Consider the following 24,271-nt stretch of genomic DNA (forward strand, 5'->3'; position numbering starts at 1 on the left):
TATCTGTCTATTTATCTATCTATCTATCTGTCTATCTATCTATCTATCTATCTATCTGTCTATTTATTTATCTATCTATCTATCTATCTATCTATCTAGATTTCTCTCTCTCTTTCTATCTATCTGTAGACTTATCTGTCTACCCTCTCTCTCTCTACTTATCTATCTATTTGTAAATTTTTCTCTCTCTCTCTTTCTGTCTATCTGTAGACTTATCTATCTATCTATCTATCTATCTATCTATCTATCTATCTATCTATCTATCTATCTATCTATCTATCTATCTATCTGTGTCTGCCTGTCTGTCTGTCGACCTCTCTCGCTTTCTCTCTGTATATCTATTTGTCGACCTATCTACCTATCTATTTGTCGACCTATCTATCTGTCTGTTTGTGTGTGTGTGTATGTGTTTCATTATACCTCCTTCAATATAGTTTTCATTCTCCCATTTAGATCGCAAATATCTAATCGTCTGCTCTCTCCCGTATACCTATCTTATTTCTTATCTCCATACACTCCTTCTTCGTTCTTTCCCTCTCACCATTTCTCTCTCTCACCTTCTCTCTATCCCAAGACCGGCTGTTTTTATTTTCTATCATTTCGTATTCTTCTTCATTACATCCTCTCATTACGTCCAACCTCCACCTCTCCCAAAACACACGTACATCTCTCCTCTCTTTTTTACCCAATGTGTTTCTTTCATTTCACCCCCTCTTTCTTCTGTCTCCACAATATCAATCTTTCTTCCTCTTCCTCCAAATATCTATTTATATAATCTTTACTAACAAACCATGGGGAAAAAAATAGCCCCGTTTCTCTCCTCCTTTCACTCATTTCCTCCCATCATCTTTTCTTATCTTTCATTCCGTTCATTTATCATTCTCTCGTTTCCATCCTCTCTCTCTCTATCTATCCCAATCTTCTCCTCTCTCTTTCTCTCAATCTGTCTGCCTGTCTGTCTGTCTGTCTGTCTGTCTGTCTGTCTGTCTGTCTGTCTGTCTGTCTGTCTGTCTGTCTGTCTGTCTGTCTGTCTCCCTCCCTCTCTCTCTGTCTCTCTCTCTCTCTCACATACACACTATCTGACACCCTTTCTGTCTATTTCTATATCTATCATTCTATCTATCTCCCTCTCTCCGCCTCTCTAACTGCCTCTTGAGATGCGGAATTCCATCAGCAGGGCCTAAAACAGTACCAATAAGTTGGGTTGGTACTAAAGCTACGTCTTGTAGCGGCCCTCTTTGCCACACATTTATTTTATTACTGCAGCGGCACTCACTGTACCACTTGGGCTGGTCGCTTGGCAGCGACTCCTGGATAAACTGTATGGGTGTGTGTGTGTATGTTTGAATGAGTGTAGTGTAGAAGACATTTACACATTTTACACAAAGGCAATAATATATATACAACAACGACTTCACACAGCAATGAATATATCGATATAATTACTAACATATATATATATATATATATATATATATATATATACACACACACACACGTGTGTGTATATGAGAGAGAGAAAGAGAGAGATGGACCGACAGATGGATAGATACGTAGGGATAGTTATATAAGCATCTCTTACTGGAAAATGATTTTAGTAAACTTACTATTTAGCTATGTATATCAATCGTTAGTTAAACCGGCACGCATACACACAAGCACACACATACACATGCATACATAAATGCATACTCACATGCACATCCATGCCGTGCAACAGATGTCTAACTGTACCTGACATAAAAGTAATACACAAAAACATATATATATGAATATGTGTGCGTATATATACATTTATTGAACTATCTACCACATTCTTGTTTATATATATATATATATATATATATATATATATATATATATATAGTTAGAGATAGAAAGCGGGAAATAGAGAGGGGTATGCAAGATAGAGAGCATATTGATGTGTGCTGTGTTTAACGAACGGTCGGGCGAATAACACCCTCCATGGAATTAATAGGAACGGTCCTGAAGTGTGAGGTGATCACACTGTCTCCCCACTGCAGCCAAGCATCTGTGCATTATATTCTCGGCGAACACCAAAGTTCCACGGAGCAATCATTCATGTATTATTTGTTACTCGTTGAAAACCATTCATGATGATGACGACAACAACAACAACAACAACGCCCACAAGTTTTCAGTCACACCGGTTGGTCTTCAAATATATTTTTTAAAATTCTTTTGTCAATGTCAGTTTTATTTTAAATTATAAAAATCTGTATATGTGACACCACACACACACACACACACACACACACACACACACACACACACAGATATTTATATAATACACACACTGATACATATGATGCATACATACACACACATGTACGCACTCACGTAATACATTCGTAAATAAATGCCAATGTACGTTTTTTTGTATTGTTTGTTGTCCACACACACACACACACACACACACATACACACACGTAAACGTATTTGTGCAAAGCAATATATCTGTGTACACACACACATACACACACACACGCACACACACACACATGTATACACACACACATGTATACACACACACATACACATGTGTATGTTTAATTTTACATGTTTATGTAGAAGTTAGCGTACACTTTTATTTCAATGTCAAACCATCCCACTTAAGCAATCAAAAGCATAAACGAGTACAAACACGTGTCTGGATGTGTGTGTGTATGTGTGTGAATGCGCGCACGTGAGCGTGTGTGTGTGTGTGTGTGTGTGTGTGTATGTGTGTGAATGTATGTAAACAAATTACATGTGAGAATGAATACATTTACACGTACATATACATATAGGTACGTGCATATAGACAGACATTTATTTTACGTAGCACACAGCCACACGCACTCTCTCTCACTCACACACACACACACACACACACACACACACACACACACACACACACACTCATATCTATAAATGTTCGGTATCACCTCTCTGCTGGAGAGAGGTGATACTATCGCTCTCTTTCGGCGCTGTGATTTCCCTTCGGTAGATATGAGGCGGGGTATGTCCCGCTGTGCAAGCTGTATGTTCTATCTATCTATCTATCTATCTATCTATCTATCTATCTATCTTATATCTTATCTATCAATCAATCAAGGTACAAACAGACAGATATGCATGTGTTTCATGTGTAAAGAAAAAAACCCGTGTTTCTTTATTATTACAAACACGTTGTTCTACTCCAATTCACATCACAGCTGACCCATAAACAACCGTAAAAATATCAACAACGAGGGTAGAAACAATTACAACAACAACAATAATATCTGCAAACTAATATATTTCTAATAATATAACAAGACCAGGCATTGTGACTGTCATTGGCAAAAAAAAATGTTAAGTAAATACATTGTTAAAGATATTCCAGGTATGACGTACGCATGGCTGTGTAGTAAGAAGGTTGTTTCCCGACCTCACGGTTTCGGGTTCAATCCCACTATGTGGCACCTGATGCAAGTGGCTTTTACTATAACTTCGGGTTGAGCAAGTATTGTGAGTGAATTTAGGAGACGGTAATTGAAACTCGTCGTGTGTGTGTATACGTGTGTCTATGTTTGTCACCTCACCTCTTGACATCGAATGTTGGTATGTTTACATCACCGTAACATAGCGGTTCGGTAAAAGAAACCGATCGAGTAAGTTCCAGACTTGAAACAGATAAAGTATCGGGGTCGATTTGTGCAATTAAAACACTTCAAGGCGGTGCCCCAGCGTGGCTACAGTCAAATGACTGAAACAAGTAAAAGATAAAAGATAAAAGATCCTGTTTATTCCGTGTCCTTTTCGAAAATGATGCTGTGTAATTTGAAGAAGAGACTTGGCTACTATTTCTAGCTGTTTGCAGGACCACATTGTGGATTTTTTTTGCTAGCTCGGAACCTTCCCCACCGTCATCATATTGCATAGCTTTGAGGAAAATATGAAGAGGTGGAGGTAGAGGAGTGAGCATTGCTTCTCCAACTAGCTTCTTGTGATCACTCATTTACTAGCGATCATTTCACCTGAGGTCATTTACCTGTGTCGTTTTATTTACGTGTGGCGGTCCATTATTCGTGTTTCTAGTTTTCTACCTGTGCTAATAACTTACCTGTAGATAATTCATTGGTTAACTCTTTACTAAACACAAAACTCTTCACCGTTCGTATTTAGCTAGCTTTCCTACTTAAAGAGTTTATCTTCACCGCCGTCGCACCGCCACTACCACTACTACTACTATTACTACGTGAAGGTTCTGGGGGAAATTCTTCATCGATTTCGATGATGAGCACAGTCAGTTATTGGATCAAGTGAATTCTTGCGAAATTTATATCTTAGCGGTTGTGTATTCTACAGATACGCGCACCTTTACTATAATGTACATATATACATCAATAGATGCATAGGCGTGGCTGTGTGGTAAGGAGCTTGCTTTCCAACCGCAAGGTTCCGGGTTCAGTCCCACCGCGTGGCACCTTGGATAAGTGTCTTCTACTGTAAACCCGGGCCGACCAAAGTTTTATGAGTGGATTTGGTAGACGAATACTGAAAGAAACCCGTCGTATATATATATATATATATATATATATATATATATATATATATATGTATATGTATATATTTCTGTCCTCTGTGTCTGTTTGTCCCCCCTCCACCGCCTGACGTAAGTCCCCGTAACTTAGCGGTTCGGCAAAAGAGCCTGATAGGATAAGTACCAGGCTTACAATAAACAAGTCCTGGGGGCGATTTGCTCGACTAAAGGTGGTGCTCCAGCATGGCTGTAATCAAATGACTGAAATAAGTAAAAAAAATAAAAGAACACACACGCACGCAATTACTTGCTGGATCCCATAGAATCGAGGTATTTTAATAATAAGAACACCCAGGTAGAGTCAAGGTTAGCATACCCATGTATCAACTGTGTGTACGGACACTCACGTACTTACTAGAGTACATACGGATTTGTCCTTCCAGTTAGGCATGCATCCACAAGTATAGACAAGAGCCACGGTCCACTGTAGGCTCAAGATCCAACGCAGGAAAGGTTCCGAGTGTGGTATAGTATAAATAACAGAAACGTGTGTGCGTATGTGTGTGTGTATGCATATACCTCGCGGCCTTTGTCAAAGTACATCTCTAGGAAAAGCTGGATCTTTGAATTTTTTTGTATTGTCCATCCGTCAGGTTTTCTCTAATTGTTTTTAGTACCTATGAAGTCACGGCTTGGCGTAGTGTTCGTCTATCTAAAATTCACTTAAAAGACTTGGGTTAATCTGAGGCTATAATCAATGTACTTTTCCCCAGTTGCCAAGCTGTGTAATTGAACCTTGGACTTCATATTGCGAAACCAGCTTCTTAACTACTCAGACATGCTTTCTTTCTATCTTGGCCGAAATCGTTCAACTAAATCGTCTTCCCATAGTCGTGGAAGCTTTCGGAGTGATCTTTTATTCAATCTCTAGGCTACCATTCGACAGCTGCTGCACCCGTCCACCTGTTGTCTGCGAACCTTACGCCATGTTCGGCCCAGTGGAATTTGTGCTTTTGTGTGTGTGTGTGTGTGTACTCCTCAGCATTTGTTAAACGCGTTTCTAGAAGAAAGTGACTCCAATATAAAACCGGATAAAGTTTTTGTTTCAATATCTGGATTGGGTGGCGCCATGTGACCTTGGCCAAGGCATTTCATTTGACGTTGCTCCTATTTCGACAACTGTAATGAGTACCAGCGGGATGGTTGGCGTGCAGCCCTCTTTCTCTCCAGTTGTCATATCTTAAATGTTCTGCTCGCTCAAGGATGACGGTGACGGAGAAGATATGTGCCCAACCGTGACTACACAGGCACCTAAAACAATTAGAGAAAGCATGGTTCGTGCTACCCAGTCATATTTGTTTGTGGGTTATGGCTGTGGCTGTGTGATAAAAAGTTTGCATTCCAACCAAACGGTTCTGGGTTCAATCCCAAGCCCATTGTGTGTATGTATGTGTTTGTGTTTGTTTGTGTGTTCCTCACTACCGTTTTAAAACCGGAGTTTGTTTACATCTCCGCAACTTAGCGGTTCGCCCTAAAAGATCGTTTAAAAAATGTACTAAGCCCGGTTCTTTCGACTAAGACCATGCAAAGCGGTGCCCCAGCATAGCCCGCTGCCCAATGACTAAACCAAGCAGAACAAAAGTGTGTGCGTGCATTCGTGCATGCGCGTTTATACATACACGTGTGTGTGTGTGTGTGTGTATATGTGTGTGTGTGTGTATATGTGTGTGTGTGTGTATATGTGTGTGTGTGCGTATATGTGTGTGTGTGCGTATGTGTGTGCGTGCGTATATGTGTGTGTGTGTGTATATGTATATGTGTGTGTGTGTATGTGTGTGTGTGTGTGTGTGTGTGTGTGTGTGTGTGTGTGTGTGTATATATATATATATATATATATATATATATATATATATATTGGTGTAACGTCTTATAAAATGAGATGGTCCTGGTTGGAATTCCTCTGTCAAACATTGCTCCGCTCAATAAATGTTCATTCGGGGCTAAATGACGAAAACAACGGCAGCAACAACAACCAATTCTCTACCTCCACCCACAAGTCATGTAGGTCACTCACACCAGCATTTTGAAAATGTCCCCGAGGTCTAGTCTTTAGTCTTTACATTCACTGTCACGGGAATCAGTGATTGATTAATCGCTTCCAGAGGGGGGAAAAAACTGGTTTCTCAGACTTCTAAAATCTTTTAGCTTGTTTCTCCACCTCCAGCATTTTAGCTACGTAACATCATCTTAGCTACTCTACATCACACCGCCGTCATCTTACATACGTCACACCACAAACCTAGTTATACTATTAAGGTCTTAACAACAACACACCATGGTCTAACATTAACCCTACCGCAGTCTTAGTTATCACCACCACCATCACAGCTGCACCACAACCCTAGCTACATCACATCATTTTAGCCACGTCAAAGTAACACTGTACTCCCATCCTAGCTGCATTGTACCACCGTCATAGGTGATATAGTGCGCTAAGTGGAAGGATGAATGGCTATTCGACAACGCGGGGCTTGAACGCAGATCAAGGGCCGGAATAATTATCGCAAGATATTTTATTCGACGCTCTGACGATTCTTATTTCTTTTTTGCCCACAAGGGGCTAAACATAGAAAGGACAAACAAGGACAGACAAAGGGATTAAGTCGATTATATCGACCCCACTGCGTAACTGGTACTTATTTAATCGATCCCGAAAGGATGAAAGGCAAAGTTGACCTCGGCGGAATTTGAACTCAGAACGTAAAGACAGACGAAATACCGCTAAGCATTTCGTCCGGCGTGCTAACGTTTCTGCCAGCTTGCCGCCTTCTACCAAACAATCACCCTTCCAGAAGTGATGGTAATCTTTTAAGCTATAAGTGTATACCTGGAATTTTGGAGGGAAGAAACTAGTTGATTAGAAAGACTGTAGTGCTTTAACAAAAGCTTTAACCCTGATAACGCAAACGTCATATTTTGACGTTGAACCATTCCCACCCCTTGCACGTCCATCACGATGACTTTTGTAATCGTCTGTTCTAATTTACTTACTAGTCTCCACTTCATATTTCCCTATCGCTACTTCTTCGTTAAATCCTTCGATTCAACTCTAATCATCCTCTTCAGAGCATTTTATCCCCGGTTGTTGACTATCGCCCTCGTTAACTGCCACTTAATTCGTTTATCTGATTGCTGCAGGCTTTGCACGCTGTGAACAGCGCCTTTAACTTTCAGTAATTGGGTTTGTGTTTGTGTGTTATAGCTGCCAAACCGATTATCTTACAAATCATAAATTTACGGTTTGTGTAGACAATCAGTTAAAACGGTAGACAACTTACACTATCTCTATTTGCTGATCTAATAAATGCTCAAAATACTATCCAAATTGTCCGATGTGGTTACCCCATGTCCACACTGATGTACTCACCAAATCTAGTCAGTAGCTCTGACAAAGGGAAGTGTTTGAGTTAGTTTACGGCGATTTTACACTCTCTTATTGGCTCTTGCCATACGAGATCTGCCCAATAAATATCAGGACTGTTGCCATAATAACGAAGCTAAAGCACGCAGAGTGAAGCTACTCGGCACAGATTGACCTTGGACTCTGCTGTTTATGTGCACTAAGTTTTAACGTTCTAGCTCACTTCCGCTGTTTACAGCAGTGTTTGGAAGAAACGTGTGTAGCGTGTGATCGTCGCATTGACCATGACAGAGAAAGTTGTTATGGTGATATCTACTGAGACGCTTGCACAATGTTGCAGAAAGTATATGGAAAGGAGTGTATGAGCCGCACACAAGTGTACAGGAGGTTCAGACGTTTCCCAGATGGCCGAGAAAATGTCGATTGTGACAAACGTTCTGGGAGACCCGCAACTAACAGAACTGAGAAAAATATTGCAGATGTGCGTGCAACTGTGAGGGAAAATCGTCGAATCATTCTCTGTGAGTTATCAGAGGTCGTGTAGATTAGTTACAGTTCAGTTCAGTCCGTTATCATTGAAGATTTGGGTATGAGACGCGTGTCTACCAAGTTTGTAACAAAACTGCTTTCAGCTGACCAAAAAGACACTCGGGTTTCAGTTGCACAAGATCTCTTTGATTGTGATTGTGTCGAGAACGATGAAAACTTTTTGAAAACTTTGCGTAGGCCTCTGAGCAGGTATCACCAAGCTTTTGGCAAAATCTGATGCAGATTCTCCGCTTAACTTTCTCTGTCATGGTCAACGCGACGATTATACGCTACACACGTTCCTTCTAAGCACTACTGTAAGCAGGGAAGGTGAGCTAGAACATTAAAACTTAGTGCACATGCACAGCAGAGTTCGAGGTCAATCGGTGCCAAGCTGCTTCACTCTGAGTGCTTTAGCTTCGTTACTATGGTAAAAGTCCGGATACTTATTGATCAGACCACGCATATGTCAGCTTTCGCCTAAAATGCTATTCCATGCATTACAGTGCAGGACATTTCTAACAACGTTTCTAAACACCTGAAAAAAAAATGCAGTTCCTCTGCTCTTCCTTTGAAGAAATTGCAATGACTACTAATCACCTACAATATCACCGAAGGTGATCCGTACCTCGAGATCTCGACCTTTCGAAAACAACGTCACTACACCGCCGTTCGATCCGGGTCGATCTAAGATGCGTATACCATGGTGTTCTCGAAACCTGGGCGCAAGTGTGTGCATTCTGGAATTCTTGATCTTGCTAATAGGTCATATTTATGTCTAGTGAACGGAGGTTGTTACTGTAGCGGCTTTGCTTCCAAACCGAATCCGTGTTACGAGCATTTATATGTCCACCCTGAGAAATTGGTATGTTGGTCAAAGAAAGCAGTCGCTAACTTTGGTTTCCGAAAAGGACGGGTAATCCGTCCGTAAAAAGTATTTTTAAAAATGTCTTAGTAATACTTTGTTTCTGAAATAGTCATGTTAATGTGTGGCTATGTCTGTCTAGATCAGGGGTTTTCAAACTTTTTGACTTGCGGACCCCTTTATATTTCAGGCTTTACCTTATAAACGCTTATGAAATTTATACATAAATATTTGCTTAAAATAACATATTTTTACATTTATTTATTTAACAGTAACAAATAGGTTTATTGTCAATTAAAAGATTTCGATTAAAAAACATATATAAAATCAAATTGCCCATAAAAAATATTTGCTGTCCACGGACCCCCTGTCTTGTCCTTGCGGACCCCCTGTGGTCCGCGGACCACAGTTTGAAAACCCCTGGTCTAGATAGTCTTTGTCTACCCATGTAGAATGATAGACGGCCGCTGTTTTTGTTTAGAAAATAATTAACTTTTATCCAGCGAAACCTGGCAATAATCCACTCTAGTAGTCTGAGACGTCCGCATGCTTCAAAACAACAACGGTAGCAGCAGCAGCAGTAGCAATTATTTCTAACATAGGTACAAGGAATGAAAGAGGTGTTAGTCTATTAACTCAACTCTAGTACTTCACTGATACTTTATTTATCGACCCCCGAATGTATGAAAGGCAAAGTTAACCTCAACAGGATTTGATCTCGCATTATTAAGAACAAGGGGAAATATCAGAAAGTACTTTGTGTACGGCACTTCACTCGTTTGAATGAAACTTGTTTATTCTTTTATTTTACTTGTTTTAGTCATTTGACTGTGGCCATGCTGGAACACCACCTCGAAGGGTTTTAGTCGAACAACTCGACTCCAGGACTTTTTTAAGGCCTAGTACTTATTCTATCGGTCTTATTTGCTGAACCGCTAAGTTATGAGATGGTAAACACATCAACACCGATTGTCAAGCGGGGATGGGGATGGGGGTGAACACAGGCACACACACACAGGCACACACACACAGGCACACACACACAGGCACACATACACACACACACAGACACACACACGACAGGCTTCTTTCAGTTTCCAACTACCAAATTCACTCACAAGGCTTTGGTCGGCCCAAGGCTATAGTAGAAGACATTTGACCAAGGTACCACATAGTGAAACTGAACCCGGAACCATGTGGTTGGGAAGCAAGTTTCTTACTACACATCTAGGCCTGCGCCTGGTTATATTGTTATAGAGAATTAACCTCAAAATATGACTGGTACTCGTTATATTCACCATGATAAAATGCAATTTGATAAAGACCGGTTGAACTTGAACACGACAAGTAGTGGGTTGAAACTAAATACTTTAATATATTTAATCTTCGCTGGTACAATAATAATATATCTATGGTTGGCACGATGTGTCAAACACAACAGTTTCGAGGTGGCAGAATACTTACCACCCTGGGCATAATGCTTAGCGGCGTTTTGTCCGTCTTTACGTTCTAAGTTCAAATTTCGCCGAGATCGACTTTATCTTTTCGGGGTCGATAAAATGAGTACCACTTGAGCACTGGGGTTGATGTAATCGACTTACCCCTTCCCCCGCACTTGCTGGCCTTGTGCCAAAAATTGAAATCAATATGGTGTAATGTTTACGATTTAATAATGTATGATATCGTGGATTCTTCTGTCGTAGACGACAGGTGAGGGTTCCGCAATTTCTTGTTGAACAGTCTGCACAAGTGATTTGATAACCGTACACTAACTGTGCATTAGCTCGTTCCCTCCACCAAATCGACATTACCTGTACAGGTGCACGGTGTGCCACATATCAGATGTCGAAACGAACGCAGAGCGACGTAAAATTAAAAGTTTTGCTTCAGGCCTCACCGCACCACCCGACCCCGGAAAACGAAACCACGATAAGATCGTGAATATAACAACCTTACAAGGCCACGCAAATGCACCGTGTATGATATAGCGTATAATGTCTTACAATGTTATATTACAGTCGAAGACCTTTTATATTTTATTTTATTTCTCCTCATTTTTTACTTTAAACACACATGACCCAAGTCAAAGTTCATTCTAACAGCTGATGTGGAATCAACTTTTTTTTTTTTGTTTCAAAGTTGATTCCGATTTGCCCTCCGAGTTTTCACGCCGTCGCTCGACCAGCGAGAAATAGGAGTTAAATTGTTCTCATTTCAAGCCCTAAGTAATGTATTAAAAGACAAAAAACAAAAAAACAAAAAACAAGAAGGCATTGTTTAAACTTTTTTTTAAAATGATATATCGGCGGCTCAGAACATTAATAGTTTCGTGTGTGTAGTACACATACAGATTCACACACAACCAATGTGACAATAATTTTGAAGTTACGGCATTCTTGCTTTCCTGGGACAGTCCGAGGAAGGCTAGCAGGTCGAAACTTCGATGTCACTGTCACCACTATTCTTAATATGTGAATAAATATGTACACTTCAGAAACTATTGAGTAATCCTTCAATTTAATGTGAAATTGCTTTTATTATAACATAAAAACAAACATGTATGTATGCATGTATGTATGTATGTATGTATGTGTTTGAGTGTATGTACACACACACAGAAGCCAAATTTACTTTCCAAATTAAAAGAAAATAACAATATAATTATCGTTAACATTTTGTGTTTGGACAAATGAAAATGAATTTTCTATTTAAAAATTTAAAAACAAAACAAAACAAAGAAGTTTTGTAATAATACACATTTCTATTGCCGCAGGAAGGACAATTAATTCTCCAAATGAAAAAGACAAAAGTTATGACAAATTTGCCTTTTATAAAAAGGAAAAATTAATATCTTCTAATGTACACAAAACGTGGTATATATTTATTTCTAAATTCATAATTGTTTGTCTCGTAGCTACCTTCTCTCTTTCAGTCTGTCTATCTCGCCGATGTCCAGGAATTGAGACAGGAGAATTCATCGTAAAATAAATTAAAATTACGTAGATATATAATGGTACATTATTGAACATTTTACAGGAAATAATATTCTATTTACATATTGTTAAATGCACCGTAGCATCACTGTCAAACTGTCATTCTTGACAGTACGATTATTCTATTTCAGTAAACTCTAAAATATTATTAGTAAACATAATTGTTTTTCTTTTTTAATATCTACTACCTATAAATTGGGATGACGATTGTTTCAAATATCCACGGTTCTAATATACCATCAAATACGGTAATTCTAATAAATTTTGCTTCTATTCTATAAAGAGTAATTATACATTATAAAAGAACTAAAGTTAAGCAATATAAAATAGTGTTTTAAATATGACCTTTACTAGTGCAAAATACTGTTGTAAACGTGGCCTTGCCAGTTAACTCCAATGTCACATTCCAACATGAAACAAAGTTCCTACTTCTCTACATTTCTTCTTTCTTTTTCTTCTTCTGCTTCATCTCTCTCTCTTTTTCTCTCTCTCTTTTTCTCTCTCTCTTTCTCTCTCTCTTTTTCTCTCTCTCTTTCTCTCTCTCTCTTTCTCTCTCTCTCTCTTTCTTTCTCTCTCTCTCTTTCTTTCTCTCTCTCTCTTTCTCTCTCTCTCTCTCTCTCTCTCTCTCTCTCTCTCTCTCTCTCTCTCTCTCTCTCTCTCTCTCTCTCTCTCTCTCTCTCTCTCTTTAACGCCCGTCTGCCCGTCTGTGAGTTTCTATTTGTTTATCTGTCACATCGAAGGAGCGTGGCTAAGTGGTTACGGTATTCAGCTCACTCGTATCGGAGTGGCTCAGCGCCTCGGTCTCTATGTGCGTGAGCCACACACAGATGCTGTTGTGGAGCTGTTGTCGACGAATTCGGTTTCTATGTGTTATCCTGCAGCTATAGCGCGGGTCGGATTCCCTGACATGCTGCCCTGAACGACATCATTAAAAGGGGCCTCGACGCGGCCGGCTTCTCATCATATCTGGAGCCGGAATGTCTTCACTACGGGGATTGTAAGTGCCCCGATGGAATATTCCTCTTCCCGTTTGAGGAAGAGCGCGACGTGCTACGTGACGTGCTGCGACATGTCCACCGTTTCCAATTTTGCCGCATCTGCCGCAAACGCGGGTCCTGCCGCCTGTAATGCAGAGGGGAGGAAGTTAAACAAATACTAGAATCTGACTAGCCGCTGTCCCGCCCTAACTAACGATGATAAACACCGACTTCTTTGCTCACACTTTGCCCCAAGATCTTAAACAATACATATGGTTGTGATCCGGAAAAAAACCGCTTTTGTTGGTGTTCTCTCAACAGCCCTAAGACTCCTTGGCACTCACAGCTGAAGGAATTCTCCCTTTCTGCAATCAGTTACGGCAGACGTTTGCCAAAAGGTCATGAAACAAATCTGACATAAAACCATAAGCTTCATAGGACAAATTATCAAAGTCGAGCGATTTGTCTTTGCGCAACCGCTCACAACCTGCTTTATTTCAGTTGCTGTCACTGGCCTTTTGCAGTATCTCACATCTTCCGCGGAGAGTTGCAGCAGGCCATTGAGGTAGGTGCTGAAGTCCATAACAGTTTCCAACCTGTCGCTCGCTTCGAACAATTGAGCAAAGTACTACAGAAAAACTGCACACATCTGCTTGAAATTGAGTAGCATGTGTCCATCCTGGTTCGTTAAAGACCGAATTGTAGTTTTGTTGCCACGTCGTGCCCCCATCACCCAAGGCTGTCGAGCGGCTTTTGTTCCCCTTTGCTTTAGTGCACGAGCGCTAGCTTTGACAACGCACACTTTGTGTTTCGAGTTGAAGAAATATTCGAGGGCCATCCTCATAGCTAGTACTTCGCTTGCTATGCCTTTACTAATCCCCTCTTCTAACTTGCTAACTAGCTCCCCATCTAATCTCTCTATCTCTTTCGCTCTCTTCTCTTTACTAAACGCTATCTGCCTATATCTAATCGCCTTCTTCAGAGTACTCTACTACGGGCTGTTTACCATTGCCCTCACAAAATACTAGTTCTCTAATCTGATCCCTGTAGTGTTGCATCTGTGATTCCTGTGCAAATCACAAATTTGTGGTCCATGTAGCTGAGCAGTTTAAATTATGGATACCCTACACTTCCGCTAACCCAACGAACACTGAACGATCTGGATGACCCGCTGTGGATACTCTATGTCCACATTGACGCATTCAGGAAATTCAACCAGTACAAGTAATAAAAAATGGGGCGTCCTCAACAAAGTTTCTTCATGTCTAAAGATATCCGACTGTCCTTCTACAATAGGTACATAGACGGTCACAAATCTGAGGGCACTGATTTTACTGTCGTTTAGATCTAGTATTGCTGACTCCAGTACTGCCCAGATATAGAAAAATCGTTTGGACCTCAACCTAATTCTTTTTGGGTATGGTACTATCATTTCACTACCCGATCCCACTAGACCACAAGATAAGTAAGCGCAAAAGCCGTTAAAAATAGGACTGAAAGCTTATGTTTTAAAAATTGTTATCTCGGTAATGACTACCACATCTATGTCTGGTGAGCTGAGGTTGTTGAACCAGTGAAATTGCTTCCAAGCTGACTCCCAGGCCACGTACATTGATATGTCCTACGCATGATACCGACAGATGACCATTTATTCTGGTCACCGAACAAATGTCGCTGTATAATGCAGCGATCAAAATTTTGAAAACTAGATCGAAACCGGCCACGGACAGCTGCTAAGTATTGATGGCCGACCATATTGAAAACTTTCGACTGATCTAAATTGATCAGGGCGCCTCCCATGCAAGGCCTTTTACTCGCTCTTTCTATAAAATATCGCATGAGGTGGAGGCTGTCGTAGATAGATCTGTTTGGTGAGGCACATGTCTGTGCCTAATCTACCAGAGTATCGAGAACAAGCGCCAACCTCTTAGCTAACATCTTGACCGAAGTCTTCAACTCTGTATTTAGTAGAGTTACGGGCCTGAAGTTATTAAAATCAACTTTTAGTTCGGGCTCGTTTTCAGTAGCACCACCACACCACTTTTCGCAGGATTTCCATAGAGGATTATTAGTTGAGTGGGTGAGTCATGGTAACCTGCGATTGACTTTGGGCATCGACAAGAACAGTGTGAGCAATCTTCGAGAGGATTTTCAGGTTAGGGACTATGGACTTTTCAAAAGTCATTGGCATGTCAGTGCTACAAGGGAGATAAACAGCACATGATCCTGCAAGTGGGGCTCAGTTAAAATTTTATCCCCCACACAATCTCGAACTCAACAACGAACTAGCTAGACTTAAACGACCCATTTTTAGCATCCTAATTAAACACCTCGCTCTACCACACAAACTTACAAAATCCCAATTCCTCACTTTACAAAACCTACGACATAAAAAACCTCGTTTGCTTCCCCTCAAACAAGAGGAAGGAATTCTACACTATAGATAAATCCACTTACGACAAATTAGCGATCGAACATTTCAATGATACCATATTATAAGAAAAAGCACACCACATCTAGTCAGCTTGAAGCCAAGATTAACGCCTACTGAAACAATATTTGCCTCAACAGAAAGCTCTCCAAGAAGACTAGACTCAAATTCCCATCTAAAAATACGCACCTTCTATCACAAACCTGGGCCCAAACATAAAATTAGACCTATAGTCTCGGAAATTGACGGCCCCTTTTATAAAATTTCTTGGCTTCTCTCTAACCTCCTCAAACTTCTACTTCATATATTCCTTGGACACGTCGACAGCTCCAAGGAGATCTTTAAGAGACTCAAGGATATCCACCCCTCCGTATTCAGGAATAACCGGTACCCTTTCAGCCTAGACGTTGTCTCCCTCTATACTTCCGTGCCCGCACTTTCGGCTATTGGTATCATTACTGACCGCATCGCATCTCTCCTTTCGTCCCCACTTCTCTCCCACCAATTTCTTCCTCTCCTCCTTTTCGCTCTTCTCCTTCTTCCTCCTCTTTCTGTTCTTCTTCCCCTTCTCCTTCTTCGTCTTCCCCTCCCCCTTTCACCACGCTTCACCTTTTTAGTCTTACACCCTCGGGCATCAGTGAACTACTAGTCATTACAATAGGTAACACCTACTTTCAAATCAACTGTGAGGTATATAAAGAAATCTCAGGTCTACTGAAGGGGTCCAGCTTTTCAGGCCTGCTGATCATCTCGTACATGGATCAACTCGAGCGTTCGGCGCTTAACACCTGTCACTCATGCGTCTTCTCAAGGTATGTCGGCGACATTCTGATGCTCACCTCCACCCAAGAAGAGGCTACTGCCATACATCAAACTTCAACAACGTCGACTGCCACATCAAATTCGAAATCGAACACCCGGACGAATCCTCTCTATGTTAGATTTCCAAATCAAGATCACAGAGGAGAGTTACATCTTCACGAAATTTTTATAGAAAAGCGGCCAGTAGGAATCTGTTCGTACATTACGAATCAGCCCCGCCTACAAGGGCCAAATTCGCATACGTGCAAAATTAGATCACACATATAAGAGACAGGTGCAGCGAAGCAACGGGCAAAGCTGCCAACACCAAGCAGTCCCTCAGGAACTTAGCACACAAGGGCTATTCATCATCTGCAGCTAAACCACTGCACCCAAACATGAAAGTGATAAAACAACATAAGAAAGCCCATAAAAAGTTGGAAAATCCCCCTTAAACTGCCCTATTCCGACGACAGAGCAGCTGCAGCCATTCAACATGCGATCCGCAGGGAGGGACTCATCACACACACACACACACACACACACACATATATACACATACATACATACATACACACATATATATACACATACATACATACATACATACATATATATACATATATATATATATATATATATATATATATATATATATATATATATCAGGCTGAGTAAAAAGTAAGCAACGTTTTGGAACATGAAATTCATCACAATATATTTTCAACGATGCAGAAGTTTTATTCATCAAAGTATGTAGCATTACAATCAATACATTTTTGCCAACGAGTTACAAGTTTGTTTATTCCAGTAAACATAAAAGTCTGGGCTTCAGGAGCTGATGGACTCTTTGAACACACTTTTAGCATCTGTTTGATTTTTGAACTCTTTCTCTCGCGGGAAACCATCAAGATGCTTGAAAAGGTGGTAGTCGGCAGGATAAAAGTCTGGGGAATAAGCTGGGTGGGGAAGAACTTCGTAGCCAAGATCCCTCAACTTCTGATGCGTCATTAGTGAACGTATGGTCGAGCATTGTCATGAAGAATGATTGGCCCTCTTCTGTTGACCAGTCTGGGACTGAGGAATAGCAGCTTTCCGTTCATTTTGGTAATTTCATGATAATATGTTTCTGCATTAATGGTTTTTTCCGGGTCTTAAGAAGCTCTAGTGGATGAGTACAGCAGCACACCACCAAACAGTCACCATATTCTTCTTTTTGATGAGCTCGGGTTTAGGGAAGGTTTTCGGTGCTTCATTTTGGTCCAGCCGTTTCGATAAATGTTTTTGATTGTTGTACAGAATCCACTTTTCATCGAAAGTTTCAATCCGGTCGAGTATTGGATCAGTCTGGTTACGGAAGAAAAGCAACGAACAAATTTCATATCTTCGCGTTTTCTTATTTTCATTCAAATCGTCTGGTACCCATTTGTCGAGCTTTTTTATTTTCCGATCGCATGCAAATGGTTGCAGGCAGTTTTTTTTTGGCTAACTTGAAGTTCTTTTGCCACTTCTCGAGTGGTTTTACGTGAATCTTTCTCAATGACGGTCTTTAATTGACCGTCATCGATGACAGATAGGCATCCATTACGCTCACAATCTTCAAGGCACAAGTCTCCATTGCGAAATAGTTTAAATCATTATCGAGCTGACCACTCACTGGTCATTTCTTCACCAATCGTTTCGTTGATATCGCGAGCAGTTTCAGCTGCTTTACGTCTTTTTTTGAAGTTGAATAGCAAAATTGCTCGAATATCGCACTTTGACAGTTCTATTTCAGATGATTGTACCAACGGTGAAAAAAAAATCGATGTTAATTTATTGATGCATTCACCAGTGCCTCACCTTTGCCAGGAACTTTACCAACCCTCTCCATGGTGTAGCGAAGGAGATGAAGGTTGTCATGTATTGTCCTTCCTGGTATGGTACATGTCTGTGCTTCTCTTGGCTAGAACCTTGGCCAAAATCTTTAACTCTGTGTTTATCAGAGTTATGAACCGAAAATTATTAATGTTATCCCCCTTCCTCGGGTCCTTCCTGATCAGTGTCCCCACTCCTGGGCTCACAGATTTGGGAATCCTCCCATTCTGCTGCCAATTCGCGTACACACTGGCCAGTATGTTCCCGAAAAAGTCTGGCATACTTTTTTAAAATTTGTAAGGTAGACCATCCAAACCCGGCGACTTGTCCCCGGGACACTCAGAAAGCACCTCTATAACTTCCTCAGCCGTGATTGGCCATTCACAGCGCTCAGCCCACCCTGCAACGTTAATGCCCTCGCGACCTAGTCCACGTACTTCAGACCGAAATCTGCATCCTTCTTGTTTGGCATTGAGGTGTTGGTCCAAGGCCGATATCGCCGCTAAAACTTGGGACGCAGAGCCCATGCTCAGCGCCTCTTCTAACGCCTTAACTAAATCCCTTTCTACTCAAATCTGCCCTAGACTTAACTGCTTGCTAAATCCAGTTGACTCCAGTCGAATGGCGTACTAGGCGCGTAAATGCCAACCAACCTGAAGGCCTCACCTCTGTATGTCAGATCCAGAACGACCGACTCGCCTTCTGGGTCCACGAAGATCGTACGTATCTGCAGAGCCAAGCTTTTCCGGAGCAAAACCACAACACCTCTCTTCCCTCCTGTCCGACTAGGAGACATGATTTTCTCATAGCAATTCAGGAGAGTTGAGAAGGCCTGCAGCTTGTCCAGCTTGGTCTCTGTAGCAACTATCACATCTATTCTGTGTGACCTGAGGTCGTCGTGGAAACAAGCCTGCTTCCTCTTTGAGCCTAGGCCACAAACATTTAAACAACCAATGCGTAACGTAGCCATGTCAAAAACAAAAAAGAAAATTGGAGCCTACCTGCTCTTTTCATCTTTCGAGGGGGATCGATCTCAGTATCACCGAAACCTGTTCCCCCTCCTCCTTCCTCTCGTATAGAAACGGTTCTACTGGCGGGTTAACCACTTTCGGTAACTCCGTTAACTCCGCTATTTCATTAAGATGTTTCTATTTTAAGCCCGTATATAATTTTTTAGAAATGTTCCCTATTGTTATAGGGCTTCTGCTGTTACTGTTTGTGTATAGTAATGTTTCGTTGGTGGGGTTTAATCATTCCCCTCTAAGTATTTATTACTAATTTTGAAAGTTATAACAGTATTATCCGCTTTCTTCATTAAGTCGGTTATTTGCAGTTTCATTTTCCCCTTCTTTGGTTCTTTGGGTTTTTCCTTTTGTTCCTGTTTTTCCGCCGCTTTGCTTTTTGGAGCCACCTCCTGGGACTTCGTGGCCGACTCAATTTTCTTGGGGCGTTTTCGTGACACCGTCTGAAATTCCTTAGGTGACCTTTTTGTCCACACTTGTAGTCCCTTGGTTGTCTCCACTCCACGTGAACCGCCAGCACCGTCTCCTCTCCAATGTGTATGCTGTCTTGCTTCTGACTGGTGTTTGAAGTTCGTCCTGTTTCTATCGGGAGTTCGTGGCTCAAATTAGTATATGTTTTGAAAAGGATTTGATTGGTAGAGGATAGTCACATGACTGGTCTTAGAAATTATTGTAGGTTCCCCACTAAATAAAATAACTTTGTGTTCTCTCTCTCTCTCTCTCTCTCTCTCTCTCAGTATATCAGTATATATGTGTGTGTATATATATATATATATATATATATATATATATATATATATATATATATATATAGGTGCTATTAAGTTTGACATGGCCTGGACCAATCTTTGGTCGAAACATATCTAAGTTTATCTACGATGGGCTTTTTCTACTCTCCGTCTACCAAATCCACTCACAAGGCTTTGGTCGGAACAATGTGGTTGGGAAGCAAGGTTCTTACCACACAGTCATGCCTGATTTTGGATCAAAGGGTCATGACAATGACCTTTGTAAGACGTCCGAGACCAGATAGTTTAAAAATGTTAATGCTCCATTTGGCGTGCATGTAAGCAGGGTAGGGAGCCCGGAGAAGTGGAAAGGAATAGATTTGAAGAAGGTTGATCCAGAGTGTGGAGTTGGATACAAAGCTGGCAGCGAAGATGGGAACTTTCTCCATAGCGGTACAACTACCATTGGTTAGCAAAGGAGGGAAAAAGCACTCCGTACATAGTATATTTTCACTGAACCTCCACCATATACTTTTCGTAAGTAATACATTTCCTTTGAATAAGGCGGCGAGCTAGCAGAATTGTTAGCACGCCGAGCAAAATGCTTAGCAGTATTTCGTCCGTCTTTTATGTTCCGAGTTCAAATTCTGAAAAGGTGTACTTTGGAACCAATGTATTTCCTCTGAATTTTCGCTTTAAATCTTATTCTTTTGACTTTTACCTGTTTCAGTCATTGGACTGGGGCTGCCGCGTTGAAGGAATCGGACGCAGTACTTATGTTTAAGTCGACTATTTATTCTATCCATCTCTTTTGCGGAAGTGCTAGGTTACGGGGACGTCAACAAACCAACATTGTTTTTCAAGTGATCGGGCAGACAAACATATACGGGCTTCTATATAGTTTCCAAATTCACTCACAAGGCATTGTTCGGCCTCCGGCTATAGTGGGAAACACTTGTTCCAGATGCTGCACACTGAGACTGAACTCCAAAACAACGTGGTTGCAAAGCGAGCTTCTTAAGCAGACAGTCATACCTGTACCTAGTATAGAATATTTATATAATATTATTTTCGATTTTGTGACAGGGCCAACAATTTTGAGTGGCAGAGGAGGGGGGGGGGGGCAAATCAATTACATCGACTTTAGTACTAGACAGGTACTTTATTGTTATCGACCCCGCAAAAAGATGAAAAGCAAAATTGACTTCGACTGGATTTGAACTCAGAGTGTATTTTTTTTATTATGACCGTGTTCCGACCCGGGTCGCAGCAACAAAGTTCACTCACCACGCTTCTCGATCTAACTTCACTGCATCGAGGTCTTGGATACATTCCAGGCTAGTGCCTGAGATCAAGTTGCCGATGTAAGTGTAAAGACATACTCCTCTTCTTATATCACTATGAAGTGGGTTCCACAAGATTGATAAGGATGCGTACAGTTCAGGGTGGCACCTGCAGTAACCATATAGTCACAGCCGTCTTTGCCTGATCTTCTCGCTAACTTTCGGCAGATCTCTATAAAGGCATTCGTTTGTCATATGTTGCTGAGATTTCAAATTTAGGGCCATTCGCAGCACCCTTGTGTTGCAGACATCAAGCCTATTTGATAATTATCTAAACATAACGCGTCCGAAGAAATGCCTGTAAGCATTTTTTATCCGACAGTTTAGCGATTCAGCCAGCTTGGTGCTTTTAGAATATTTATAAAAAATGATTCTGGTATATCACCATTCTGTGACTTTTATGTTTTTGCGGCGTGGTTGCATGGTAAGACGCTTGCTTCCCAACCACATGGTTTCGGGTCCAGTCCCACTGCGTGATACCTTGTGCAAGTGTCTTCTACTATAGCCTCGGACCAACTAAAGCTCTGTGAGTGGATTTGGTAGATGGAAACTGAAAGAAACCCGTCGTGTGTGTGTGTGTGTGTGTATATATATATATATATATATATATATATATATATATGAGTGTATGTGTGTGTGTGTGTCTATCCGTCTAAGTATCCCTCACCACCGTTTGACAACAAGTTACTGGTGTGTTTTTGTCACAGTAACTTCGCGGTTCGGCAAAAACGATCAATAAAACAAGTACCAGGCTTTAAAAAAAATGTTGGGGTCGATTCATTCGACTAAAAAAAATGATAATAATAATAATAAAAACTTCTCCTAAGGCGGTGCCCCAACAAGGTTGCAATACCAAATGACTGAAACCAGTCAAAGTGGCCCACTTTGTTATAATTTGTGATAGCTCTTGCAGTTTGTTGTTATGTGAATTAGTATGTGCGAGGGCCGGCCTCAGGGTTGCTGGCGCCCCGAGCATGCTGAACTTCGGCCCTTTCACAAGTATAATTTTCTAAAACTTTCACGAGGAGAAAAACTGAAAATGTGGACTAAAAAGCACATATTGCCCCGGGCGACTGCCCGAGTTGCCGGTACCTCGAGCCGAGCCTATGCAATGGTTGTGCAGATCACTTGAATTTAAAAGTACATGTACTTTATCACCAATTATAAGTGTCTATGTCTGTATGTCGTCTACGTGTGCAGGCGAGTGTATGTATGTATTCATGTGTGTACGTATATAAGCGTATGCAATATTTATATATGGGAGTATGTATGTTCTTTTCGTTTTATTTTTCATGTTTTTCCTAGTAGAGTGAGATATCTAGTTTCAGACCCGGAAACCCTTTCACTGGAATTTAGACATCATCAACTGAGTAGACGTGACTGCATGCAAACATGTATGTATTGTATAAGTAAATATATATGCTTTGATTAATGCATATATACGAGGGTGTGCTGAAAAGTTCATGGCTTTGGGTAAAAGAAAATACAGGAAGATCTGTTAATAATGATTCTATTCAACATATTCCGCCCTCAGATTCACACACTTGTTGCAGCGGTTCTTCAGTTTTTCTAAGCCCCGTATAAAGAACTCGGAAGGTTGGACCTCCAGCCAGGCCTTTCGTGGCACCCTTAAAGCCAGGGACTTTTCAGCATCCCTCGTACATAATCTATATGTATGCTTATGCATGTATATACGTACGCCTATACGTGTATATATGTCTTTTTTTAAAGTCTGTCTTTTATCTTTTATCTTTTACTTATTTTAGTCATTAGACTGTGGCCGTGCTGGGGTACCGCCCTGAAGAAATTTTAGTCGAATGAATCAACCACAGTAACCACTGTACTGATTTTTTAAAGTCTGGTACTTATTCTATCACCTTTTTTGTGGAACCGTTAAGTTGCGGAGACGTAAACACACCAACACCGGTTGTGGGGGACAGACGGACACAATTACACGCACACATACACACACGGATATAGACGACGGGCTTCTTTCTGTTCCTGTTGACCAAATCCACTCACAAGGCTTTGGTTGGCCCGAAGCTATGGTAGAAGACACTTGCCCAAGGTGCCACGCACTAGGACTGAGCCAAGAACTATGTGGTTGGGAAGTAAGCTTCATACTACACAGCCACACCTTTCTTACTATACAGCCACACCTGTGCCTATCCATGTGTATTCGTTTTCATGTCTGTACGTGTTCCTGTGTCAGGTTTAACCACCGGAATGTTTGACATACTTTAACTTTTCCATCTGTATCATTTAATTGCATTTTCCTAAGTATCTGTGTTCCTTCTGTTTTTCTGAAGTTCACCTTCTCAACATTGGTACAGAGGTAGTTAGTTACATAGCCAAGAGTCCGAATTACTACCGATATAAGTTGTATAACGCTCAAGTTACAGTCCAGCTGACTGTGTAGTAAAGAAGCTCGCTGGTTTCAGGTTCAGTCCCGCTGCGTGCGGAAGCGAAATTTGCTTTGGGTTGTCTAACTCAGGTTGTTCAAAGCGTTTCAAATTGCCCCCACGCCACCAAAATTTCAGGCTCTGTTGTAGGGGGTGAGGTGAGGTGCGCTTGCACCCTTTGCACTCGAGTTATGGCTGCGTGACACCTTGGGCATGTGTCTTCTATTATAGCCCTGGGCAGACCAATGCCCTGGGAGAGAATTATGTTGACGGAAAGTGTGAAAGACGGACGTATGTGTGTGTGCTCACGACCGTTGAGAACTAGTGTTGGTTAGTTTTCTTCCTATAACTTAGCAGTTTGATAAAAAAAAAAAA

At 41.1% G+C, this 24,271-nt stretch overlaps 1 long non-coding RNA gene across 1 annotated transcript in view; it reads left to right on the forward strand.

Moving 5' to 3' along the window:
* Positions 1–290: 290 nt before the first annotated feature.
* LOC149135042 (uncharacterized) overlaps positions 291–24,271 on the forward strand; it is a 206,458-nt gene continuing 182,477 nt past the window's right edge. Inside the window, exon 1 of the long non-coding RNA XR_016242246.1 lies at positions 291–2,170. This is a non-coding gene — a long non-coding RNA (uncharacterized LOC149135042). The remainder of the gene's footprint in view (positions 2,171–24,271) is intronic.

Source organism: Octopus bimaculoides, chromosome 6 (genome assembly GCF_046866305.1).
Source record: "Octopus bimaculoides isolate indiv1 chromosome 6, ASM4686630v1, whole genome shotgun sequence".
Taxonomy (NCBI): domain Eukaryota; kingdom Metazoa; phylum Mollusca; class Cephalopoda; order Octopoda; family Octopodidae; genus Octopus; species Octopus bimaculoides.